This window comes from Hemitrygon akajei, chromosome 18 (assembly GCF_048418815.1).
Source record: "Hemitrygon akajei chromosome 18, sHemAka1.3, whole genome shotgun sequence".
NCBI lineage: Eukaryota > Metazoa > Chordata > Chondrichthyes > Myliobatiformes > Dasyatidae > Hemitrygon > Hemitrygon akajei.
Genome location: NC_133141.1, coordinates 48,786,104 through 48,798,977, shown reverse-complemented (window position 1 = coordinate 48,798,977; position 12,874 = coordinate 48,786,104).

Here is a 12,874-nt window from a genome sequence, read left to right as displayed (position 1 = left end):
TCGGTTAAAGTTTGCCAGACGTCAGCTGGAAGAAGGTTTTATGGTCTGATGAAACCAAAATTGTGCGTTTTGGTCATCAGACTAAATGCTATGTTTGGCACATCATCAAAAACACACCATCCTTGTCGTGAAGCATGGTGGTGGCTGCAATTAATTTCGATCACTTTGTAGAGATCTGTTTTCACTTTGACATGAAAGAGTCTTTTTCTGTTGATCAGTGTTCATTGTAAAAAAAAGCCAAATTAAATCCACTGTTACTTAATGCTGTAAAACAATAAAACGTGAAAACTTCCAAGGGGGAGTGAATACTTTTTATAGGAACTGTATACAGGCCACTGAAGAGTAGCCAGGATGTGGGATATAAATTATAACAGGAGATAGAAAAGGCATGTAATAAGGACAATGTTACAATAATCATAAGGAGATTTTGATATGCAGGTAGATTGGGAAAATCAGGTTGGTGCTGTATCCTGAGAGAGAATTTGTAGAATGCCTACAAGATGGCTTTTTAGGGTGGCTTGTGATTGAGCCCACTAGGGGAAAGGCAATTCTGGATTGGGTGGTGTGTAATCAACCAGATTTCATTAGGGGAGCTTAAGGTAAAGGAACCCTTAGGAGGCAGTAATCATAATATGATAGAATTTACCCTGCAGTTTGAGAGGGAGAAGATAAAGTTGGATGTATCAGTATTACAGTGGAGTTATAGAGGCATGAGAGAGGAGATAGCTGGTTGATTAGAAGGGGACACAATCAGGGGTGAGGGTAGAACAGCAATGTCTGGAGTTTCTGGGGCAATTTGGGATGTGCAGGATAGATACATCACAAAGCTGAAGAAGTATTCTAAAGGAAGGATGAGGCAACTGTGAGCAACAAGGAAAGTGAAAGACAGCATAAAAGCCAAAGATAGGGCATATAATAGAGCAAAAATTAGTGGGAAGTTAGAGGATTGGAAAGCTTTTAAAAATCAGCAGAAAGTAACTAAAAGCCATAAAGAGAGAAGATGTGAAATATGAAGGTAAGCTAGCTAATAGTATAAAAGAAGATACTAAAAGCTTTTTCGGATATATAAAGAGTAAAAGAGAGGTGAGGATGGATATCGGATGGCTGGAAAATGACACTAGTGAGGTAGTAATGGGGGACAAAGAAATAAATTTACTAAGTATTTTATGTCAGTCTTCACTGTGGAAGACATTAGAAATATACCAGAAATTCTAGAGTGTCAGGGGTAGAAGTGAGTGTAGTTGCTATTCCTAAGGAGAAAGTGCTTAGAAGCTGAAAAGTCTAAAGTTAGCCAAGTCACCTGGACCAGTTGGACTACACCCAGGGCTCAGAAAGAGGTAGCTGAAGAGATTGTGGAGGTATTAGTTAAGATCTTCCAAGAATCATTAGATTCGGAAATGGTTCCAGAGGACAGGAAAATTGCAAATGTCACTCCACTCTTTAAGAAGGGAGGGAGGCAGAGAAAGGAAATTATAAACCAGTTAGCCTGGGTTCAGTGTTGGAGTCCATTACTAAGAAAGAGGTTTCAGGGTACTTGGAGGTGCATGATAAATGAGGCCAAAGTCAATATGGTTTCTTTAAAGTGAAATCTTGCCTGACAAATCTGTTGGAATTCTTTGAGGAAATAACAGGCAGGATAGACAAAGGAGAGTCAGTGGATGTTGTTTATTTGGATTTTCAGAAGGCCTTTGACAAGGAGTCGCACATGAGGCTGCTTAACAAGATAAGAGCCCATGGTATTACAGGAAAGATACTAGCATGGATAGAAGATTGGATGACTGGTGGGAGAAATAGAGTGGAATTAAAGGGGGCATATTCAGGTTGGCTGTTGGTGACTAATTGTGTTCCGCGGGGATCAGTATGGGACCACTTCTTTTCACATTATATGTCAACGATTTGGATGATGGAGTTTTCAGATGATACAAAGTTGGGTAGAGGGGCAGGTAGTGTTGAGGAAGCAGGGAGTCTGAAAAAGGACTTAGATTGGCAGAATGGGCAAAGAAGTGACAGATGGAATATAGAGTAAGGAAGTGTATGGCCATGCACTTTGTAGAAAGAATAAAGGCATAGACTATCTTCTAAATGGGGAGAAAATTCAAAAATCTCAAAGGTGCAAAGGGACTTGGAGGTCCTTGTGCAGGATTCCCTAAAGGTTCACTTGCAGGATGAGTCAGTGGTAAGGAAGGCAAATGCAATGTTAGCATTCATTTTGAGAGGACTCGAATATAAGAGCAAGGATGTGATGCTGAGGCTTTATAAGGTATTGGTCAGACTGCACTTGAGTATTGTGAACAGTTTTGGGCCCCTTATTGAAGAAGATATGCTGGCATTGGAGAGGGTCGAGAGGAGGTTTACGAGAATGATTCCAGGAATGAAAGGGTTAATGTTTGAGGAGCGTTTGATGGTTCTGGGGCTTTACTCGCTGAAGTTTAGAAGAATGAGGGGTGATCTCATTGAAATCTATCGAATATTGAAAGGCCTAGATAGAGTGAATGTGGAAAGGGTATTTCTTATAGTGCATGATTCTAGGACCAGAGGGCACAGCATCAGAATAGAGGGATGTCCATTTAGAACATAAATGAGGAATTTGTTTCACCAGAGGGTGGTAAATCTGTGGAATTCATTGCTGTGGATGGCTGTGGAGACCAAGTCATGGAGTATATTTAAAGCGGAGGCTAATTAATCAGGATGCCAAAGGTCACAGGGAGAAGGTAGGAGAATGGGATTGAGAGGGATAATAATTCAGCCATGATGTGGGCTGATTGGCCTAATTCTGACCTACTTCATGGTCTTATGGTATTCTTGAAGCCAGGTACCTTCCACTAGACCTCATTCCTCTGGACTATTCTTTGGCCAAACTGTGGAATTTTATTTTTGAACAGGTAAGATTGGCCATCAATATAATTTAGCTGATGCACCTCAAACTTGGATGGCATAGCATCAAAAGTAAATCAAGTGCTGGTAAGCCATGTTTGTGATCAGTTCCAGATCAAATTCCAGGCAATTATTAAACTCGTCCTGTTGTCAGCCAGTCTTTCAACTCTGTCCTGATTTGCATATCAGTCTGCACAGCATGAATTTATCATCCGTGTAATGCTCTTGAACTACAGTTGATAGATGTAGACATTGGCCTGTCATAAAGCACCTCTTTGGGAAAAGTGTTGTAGTGTGTTCCTGTAAGTTATCTAAATTCTAAGGCTGTTCCTCACAAGAAATTGCAATCCCCAAACCCCAGTCTCATTTCTGACCCTAGACTAGGGGACATACAGTGGTGCAGCTGTTTGAGTAGCTCCCTCACAGATCCAGCAAACTGGGTTCAACCCCGATCTCCAATCCTGTCTGTTTGCATGTTCTCCCTGTGATTGCATACATTTCTCTGCTTTCCTCCCACATCCCTAAAATGTATGGGTTGTTCACTGTAGGTTAGTGGTGAAATTTGATGGGAGTATGTGGAGAATAGATCAAGGTAGGACTAATGTAATAATGGGAATTTTCCAGTAGGTGTGGTGTTGGTGGGCCAAAGACCTGTTTCCATGCTGTATCTATGATCCTCAGTCCATCTGATATCGCTTTTACTGTCACTGCCAACATGAACGTGCCTCTACTTCTGGATGGTGCCTCTGCTTCCCATCTGCTGCCCTCTTCAGGAATGATATTTCCTACTCGCTTTCCAGAGCCCCAGTGGTGCCATCAGTCTCCCCAGTCACAATCTATCTACCCAGACGCTGTGCTTCCGTGCCCTCCCTCCTTCCTTTTCTCCCTCACCAACTTCCAGCCTTGGCCACAATACCAACTCAACTTTCTGAGCTTGACCTTGAGGGAAGAGTATACAGTAGCATGTTATTTTGTTACTAGCATAGTCCTGCAACCACATCTGCAATATTCCAACATACCTCCAGGGTTTGCTGACTATTTCAGATTGTGGTCCATTCCAGCAGGGCAGTGATCTTGAAAACCTGGCCCTTTTATGGTTGGTCTCCTGGAGAGGCTTAAGAGTGTAATGTTTTTTTCATTGAATGCAGTAAATTTTATTTTATTTAGAGATATATAGCACAGTAACAGACTCTTCCAGCCCAACAAGCCTGAGCTGCCCTCTATGACTGTATTTTGCAATATGAGGAAACCTTTGAAGAATATGTTGATAAATAAAATTTGTTTTCCTCGTGTGATGTTTTCTCACCATTTTATATTGTGTAATTATTGAGCATGTACAAGATATTGCAAATATGAATTCACATGATTTGTTAATTGGAACCAATGTTGTTATTTTTTTGTGAAGACTTGCAACCAAATATTTCAAAATGGTGTGCAGTTGGACAAAATGCTTTACGTATTAACACTTACAGCCAGGAACATACTCTTCTCACTGCTACTATCAGGAAGGAGGTACAGTAGCCTTCAGTCCCACACCACCAAATTCAAGAACAGTTATTTATCCTCAACCATCAGGCTCTTGAGCCAGAGGATTCAACTTCACTCAACCCAACACTGAACTGTTATCATAACCTATGGACTCACTTTCAAGGACTCTACGACTCATGTTCTCAACAAATTGTTCATTTATTTATTATTATTTAGTTTCTTTCCTCTTTTTGTATTTGCACAGTTTGTTGTCTTTTGCACATTGGTTGTTTGTCCGTCCTTGTTATGTGCATTTCCTCATTGATTCTATTGTATTTCTTTGTGAATGCCTGCAAGAAAATGAATCTCAGGGTAGTATACGATGACCTATATAACTTTGATAATAAGTTTACTTTGAACTTTGAAGTGTTATTCATGAATAGAATATAACCAAAGGTTTGATTATATATACTTTAAATGGTTGAACTTGCTGTGATAATTCAGAATCTAATCCACCATCTGAGATCACTCAGCATATCCCCACCTACAGCACCTGACCCAGATGGGGAGAGGTGATCTTGCTGACCTTCTGCACCTTGTAGTTATGCAACGAGGCCTCAATAGTGAGTAGGTGGTTTCCTTTGATAGGAAACAAGTCTGTGGGTGGAGCTTCATCTCCCATCAAAGCTGGGAACTTTATAAAAGCCTTTTTTAAATATTTCTGAAATTGAGGGATATGTAAAATGTAGGCAAATACTTTGCAGATATTCTTACAGCAAAATATTTATTTTTTTATTAAAACATACAAATTAATGTTAAAATAAAATGATTTAAATTATTTAAACATAGGCCCAGAATTGTCACCGAGTCTGTAGAGTCTTTGACCCTTTGCCTGGTATGACTGACAGGACATTAAGGGATCGGCTGTTGTATGAACAATATGTCCAAGAGTTGCTGGAGTACCACATAAGCCCAGGCCTTGCTTGAATGGGGAAGCCAGTTCAGCCCACTCCATTACTGTCTTGTAACTCATTCTAACCTCTATCCAAACTCTATCTCTAACCTCTATCTAACTTTAGCCTTAACAGTCACACACTTACAAATACTGATTGCAACATTTCAATGGTAAACTGAACCATCTTCCTCAAGCACAAGTTGGTTAAAAGGACAAATTCCCTTACAGACACCTCCTTATATACCCTCACGAGTGAGCAGGGCATGGGTGGGGCTTAATGCTTAATCCTGACTGGCTGGATCTGAACAGCTATTTCTGATTAGTTAATTAAGATGGTCGAATTTACCATTGAAATGTCGCAATCAGCATCTGTAAGTACCGTATGTGACTGTTAAGACCAAAGGATAGTATGAATAGATTTAATAACCAGTCGCAATGCTTCTCATCACTAGGTAGCACCAGCTTTCATTTTCTGGGACCTAAAAGAGAGTATAAAATAACTATTACACCATGATACATGTTTCATTAATCAAGGTGTTTGCACTAACACTAATCACCAAGGCTTCTGATCTTCATTTTCTTTTTACTTTACGTGGAATCGCATCTCACCAAGAGACCACAACAGGGAATATAATTGATTAAAAAACATTACTCTTTGAAATGCCTATAGAACACTCTACATCAATAAAATACAGCCACAATAGAGTGGCAATTTTAAATGATATTTCCAAGTATTTTGTTTCCATAGAATTGACATAACAATTTGTAATTCACATCAGCGCAATCTTCCAGTGATACAGAAACATAATGATACACACTTATCTCTTGTAGAATGCAGTAAAACCTCCTTATTTAGTCAATACTGAATGCAATTTAACTGTTCTGACCTGCAGACTAAAACAATAATCACTGGCAAGGTTAACCAAACCTGTCAATATAAGGTACATGAAATACTAAAACCAGTTAGAGGTTTATAAAATTATGAAAGCCATCGACAGTCAAATTCTTTTTTCAGGGTAGTAGTCTCATGAACTAGAGGACTTGCATTTAAAATGCAATGGGGGAAGTTTAAGGAAGATGTGCATGGTATTTTTTTTTTACACAAAGTGTGATAGCTGCTTGGAACAGGCTGCCAGATAGTGCCATTTAAGAGGCTTTTAGATAGATGCATGAATATGCAGGGAATGGGGGATATGGATTGTGTACAGACAGATGAGAATTAGTTTAATTTGATATCCTGCTTGACACAAACATCATGGGCTAAAGGGTCTGTTCCTGTGCTGTATTGGCATATTCTATGTCTTATGTAATAAAGACTTTGTAATGGTCTTTATTGTAGTAAATAAAATAAAAAAAAAAATTTTAAATGTAATAAAGCATTCGGGCTCTCACGACCAGACTATGTAACAGTTTCTTCCCCCAAGCTATCAGACTCCTCAATACCCAGAGCCTGGGCTGACACCTTACTGCCCTCTACTGTGCCTATTGTTTTGTTTATTGCACTGTTTTGTGCACTTCATGCAGTCCTGGGTAGGTCTTTAGTGTAGTTTTTTTTGTGTTGTTTTACGTAGTTCAGTGTAGTTTTTGTACTGTTTCATGTAGCACCATGATCCTGAAAAACGTTATCTCGTTTTTACTGTGTACCGTACCAGCAGTTATGGTCGAAATGACAATAAAAAGTGACTTGACTTGACTTTTTGCTTCCATTACAGCACTGCTATTTATTCAACATATGCTGTGTCTGCACAATTTTATTGCAGAGTTTGGATTTGCATCTGGTCTGTGGCCAATGTACCCTGGCCTTTTATTTGTAGGAATAGCATATTTAATTTTCCATTGCAAATCTGTTCAGGCTAACTAACTCTATACTGTATGTTTGTAGGAACTTTAAAGAAATGTCACAGGAGGATGAACACTTTTGTATTCGGCGGAGCAGGCACGACAGGCTGGATGGCTTAATTCTGCTCCTATGTCTTATGGTCTTTGCATGTATCTGCCTCAAAATTAGATTCCATCGATTTTGGTGTGCTAAAACACTTCTTGCGCTAAACCTATCCATTGCAACAATTGTGAAACTGTCCAAGATACATTTTGAAGCAAAATTAGGGGTTTACAAGCAGAAACAAACACTAAATTGAGATTTGCATGATTCTTACCTGATCCTTCAGTTTATCCCAGCTGTACAGAAATATAAAATGGGGATTACCCCTCAATTTTACAGTATCTATGAGAGCCACACAACAGTAGCATATCAGGTTGCCATAGAGATCACAATAACGCGGGTGAGAGAGACACTCCCACTTTCACTTCAAGGGACAATGTCATAGTCAATGAGGGTTTTGCCAGGAGGGTAATCCTGTGTGGCAAGGAGATCAGGACACCTATGTAAGAAGAGCCTAGTAGGAGCAGCTATAGTCTCCACCAGGGATGATGCAGGAAAGAAATTTCATATCCTCACAAGATATGTCAGGCTGTCATTGCTTAGATATGGATGGCATGGTAATCAAATGGTTAGCGTAATGCCACTATAGCACAAGCGACCCAGGTTCAATTCCTGCTGCTGCCTGTAAGGAGTTTGTATGTTCTCCCTGTGACTGTGTGGTTTTCCTCCCACGTTCCAATGATGTACAGGGTAGTAGGTTGATTGGTCACATGGGTGTAATTGGGCCCTGTTACGGTGCTGTATTTCTAAATAAAATAAATGAGGGAGCGGGAATCCTCAGTTTTTTATTGTAGAGGTCCTGCATTGTTAAGCCAAGTGCCACTCAATATCCACAACAACACAGGCTATTTAAGTAACCAGAGAAGCAATTCATTATGTATGAAAATCAGTTCTACAAAAAGCCTGAACCTGAAACGGGTTTCTCTTTCCACAGATGCTGCTGGACCTGTTGAGTGTTTCCAGCATTTTATGGTTTTGTGTTCTGCTCATTGCAGTGTACCTGCAAAGCTGGGTGTGAGTGATATTTTGTGTGACCTGGGCTCCCATGACTGATATTTGGTGCTCCATGTTAATGGCAGCATTTGGGGTACATGGTTCCATTGAGGCCTTCCCTTTAAGTTCTTTACCCAGAGAGTGACAAGTGCATGGGATGCCGGGGTGGTGGTACAGGCAGATACATTAGGGACATTTAATTAATTCTTAGATAGGCACATGAATTGAAGAAAAAGCTATTGGAAAGGTAGGACTAAATTGATAGCTGAGTTGTTTAAAAGGACAGCACAACATTGTGCCCAAAGGGCCTGTGCTGTGCTCCAAAATCCCAGTTGAAATTAATAGTTGACAAAATTATTTCTTTAGGAATACTGATGTAGCAAATTAGGAAACAAGGCAAAGATTTGCTGTGGCTGCTTGATAAGATCCCGTAGTGAGGTAGGTAAGATTCAAAGTAATCTTGAGCTCCTTACAGGGAGCAGTCTGGATGGGAGAGTGTGACAGAATGTCTTTCTAAAGTCATGTATCTCAATGACAGTGCTGGAATATTGGAGCCTACAAATGTATTGTTCATCAGAGGGATACAGGTAGGATGTGACTCTTCTTAAACTCTGCATGTATAAACTCTTCACAAATGGGCACATCTGTGCCTCTTGCTCTGAAAAGTAGCCATTTATTGCCATAACAATACCTCTAATGATGGCATGCTGCAATGAGTGGGTATCTTCAAGGTAAATGCTGCACTCGTTGTTCGCATAGACTTTAGAATTCTCCTATAGTCTGATTTGCTCCCAGTTCTACTGAGACTACTTCATGACAGTCATAGTGTGGAGCTTTAAGTTCCAATGTGTTTGGACATACACTACACAAACAGTGATGTCACACCTGTCTCTGGGGAAAAAGGTTAAGTGCCTTATTGTGGATGACATTTGGAAGTACCCAGTCCATTAGGCATAGGAGCAAAATTAGGCCATTCAGCTCATTGTGACTGCTCCGCCATTCAGTCATACCTGATTTATTATACCTTTCAACGTCATTTTCCTGCCTTTTCCCTGTAACCTTTGACACCCTTTATATTCAAGAACCTCTGTTTTTAATATACCCAATGACTTGGCCTCCACAGCTGTCGATGACAAGGAACTCCACAGATTCACCACCCTCTGGCTTAAAAAAAATTCCTATTTCACATTTGGTGTTATTTCACCCAGAAATAATTGCTCGTATGGTCTGCTGGCAATAAAATCATATTTTATGTGGTTAGCTATTTTTAAAAAAGGAAATATGCTATCTAATTTCATATTAGTGGATTTATCACGTCAAAATTAATGTAATCATTTTCTTTTTAAGTTGTTTTTAATTTCCTGCAACTATTAGTTTTGCAAGCAGAATTAAGAGAAAATAACAATAAGCAGCGAATAAACTCCATTATTGTCTATTAATAACACCTAAAATAAATAAAATAGGTATATCAGTCATTGGGAAAGAAGTCCTACAAACATAAAAGAGGACTTTGATACAGTAATAGCATCTAAAAATACAATGATCACCAATATTTAACCTTACTAGCATTTTCAATGACTGAATGATACTTTGGAAACTAGCACAAGCAATTTTAATTCAGAAAGGAAGATGGAAAACAGGACTTTACTGGCCAGTCTATTTAATATCTATCACAGGGAAACTTAGAAAAATTCAAGGTCATTAGGTAAAATCTACATGGTTTTGTGAATAGGAAATTGTGTTTGACCAATTTATTTGAGTTCTTTAGAGAGCAACATGTTCTATGGATACCGGTGAATGTACTATACTTCCAAGAGATATCAAGTGGTGTGCTACTACCATTCCTTCCAGAGTTTAAGATGTGACTGTTAAGTTTGCCAATTATATAATGGTATGTAGGAATACAAGTCGTGAAGAGGACAAAAGAGATATAGACAGGTTCAGTGCACAAAAAGCTGGTAAATGGATTACGAGAGAAAATATGAAGTTGCCCATTTTGACCAGGAAAATACAAAAAAAGACATTTATTTTAACAATGGGAGACTTTAAATGCAGAAGAACCCAAGTATCTTAGGGCATGATCAACAAAACAACAGATAGGCAGATACAGCAAATTATTTGGAAATTATATTATTGTTTATAGGTAAGGGAACTGAACACAAATGTGGGGAGGACTGGTGTGATCACATCTATAATACATTGAACAAAATTGTTTTTTGAGTTTCCTTATTTAAGTATGGATGTTAATGCTTTGGCAGCAATTCAGAGGTTTAGTCGAAGGGGCTAACAAAGGTTTAATGAAAGGGTTAATGTATGAGGAGCATTTGATGGCTCTGGGCCTGTACTGACTAGAATTTAGAAGAATGAGAGGAGATCTCATTGAGACTCATCAAATATTGAAAGGCCTAGACAAAGTGGGGTTTCAGTCCGAAACGTCGACTGTACTCTTTTCCATAGATGCTGCCTGGCCTTCTGAGTTTCTCCATTATTTTGTGTGTGATGCTTGGGAACCTGTGGCATTTATTGCCACGGATGGCTGTAAAGGCCAAGTGTTTAAGTATATTTAAAGCAGAGATTAATATGTTCTTGATTAGTCAGGGCGTCAAAAGTTATGGAGAAAAGGCAGAAGAATGGGGTTGAGAGGGAATGGCAGAGCAGACTCGATGAGCCAAATGGTCTAATTCTGCTCCTATGTCTTATAGAATAACATCTGGAATGAGCAGGTTCTTTTTTTTTAAAAACTTTTTTTTATTGAGTTTTCAAGTGATTACAGAAAGATAAAAAATATATACCCTTTCCCCCCTCCCCCCTAACATCCCTATAGAAAAAAAGAAAAAGGAAAAAAAAGAAAGATAGAAAGAAAGAGTGCCTGGATATCATAAGATCCCCACATGCTCCACGGAGTTCGTAATAACTTTAGTATATATATTTATTTCTTTCCCCAAATAACCAATTATTTTATCGTCGGAGCACCTATATATTTAATCCTGTCTTTTGTAAATAAGGGCGCCAAATTTTCAAAAATGTTTCATATTTATCTCTTAAATTATAAGTAATTTTTTCAAGTGGAATACAGCTGGAAATTTCATTCTTCCAACGATCTATACTTAAGTTAGATAAGCTAGATTTGCATTAACTGTTATGAAGAAGAATGAGAGGGAACTTGATAAAAACAATTGAGTGTAGTTGACAGGGTGGATATAAAGAGGATGCTTCCTCAAGGGAGAACCTAGAACTAGGATCACTCTTTTAAAAGAATTGTCTTAAAAAGGCTTATCCATCTTAAGACACAATGGGTGTTTTTTCTCCTCTGATGTTTGTAGATCTTTGGAAATCCCATGTTTGAATCATACTGGAAGCAGAGCCTTTAAATAATTTTAGGGCAGCATTCATTAAATACTTGTTAAGCAATGGAGTGAAGGGTTACCACTGGCTAGCTCTGAAATCCAATCAGATCAGTATGATCTTACTGAATGATGGAGTATACCTGAGGAGCGAAGTAGCCTATTGCTGCACCTATCTGTTCCGGCCCAATATCCAACTTACGCCAAACAAAATTGAAGATATGAACAGAACCTGGAAAATTCAGATGAAGTGACAATGGTATCATTTTAACATTTTAATTTTAAAAGTAAGCTTATGATTGCCTCTAGATTGAGGAGATAATGTTAAATTTTATATGGTAGCCATAACAAAGGATGCAGAAAAGATTCCTGAGGATGTTACCAGCCAGGACTGGAGGGCTGGATAAGCTGTTTTTTCCTTCTTCTCTCCTGGAGTGTATGAGGCTGAGGGGGTGACTTAATAAAGGTATATAAAATCATGAGGAGCATGGTCTTTTTTTCCCCCAGTCTAGGAGAGTCTAATCTAGAGGCTATACATTTAAGGTGACAGGGGAAATAATTAAAAGGAAAACTAAAGGGGAAATTTTTTAAAACACAGAGGGTGGTGGATTGTTGGAATGAGCTACCAGAGGAGGTTGTAGAGGCAATGAGAGAGGTCAGAGGAGAATGGCCAGACTGGTTCAAGCTGACAGGAAGGTGACAGTAACTCGAATAACCACACATTACAACAGTGGTGTGAAGAGCATCTCTGAATGCACAACACGTCAGGTGGATAGGCTACAGCAGCAGATGACCACACCGGGTTCACTCCTGTACCTAATGAAGTGGCTATTGTATGTAATGCAAATAAGATTATTCTCAGAGAGACACTGTGAGTTGGGCTGAAATGCCTGTTTTCTGACTTGATAAAGTGAGATCAAGTTATAGAGGGACTAGGAGGAACAGCCAGAAACATGGGCAGAAAAGTCAGCAGAACAGGGAAGTTGGAAATAATTAGCAGAAGGAGGAGAAGGTCAACAATGCACTTGAGCAATGGAAGGACCAAAACTGACCTACAGACTGTACAAGTTTTGGGCATATGTATATAACTAGGGTACCCAAGGCTTTTGCACAGTACTGTAGTAATATTATGTATTGCACGGTACTGCTGCCATTCAAAAAAAAAGAATTTCATGACATATGCGAGTGATGATAAACCTGATTCTGATTATGGGTCTCCATTGTGGTCTAAGCATGGAAAGGGGGCAGCAAGAGGGGAATCATGGTTGGAAAAAGGGGAAGGGAGAGGGGAGGGAGTGG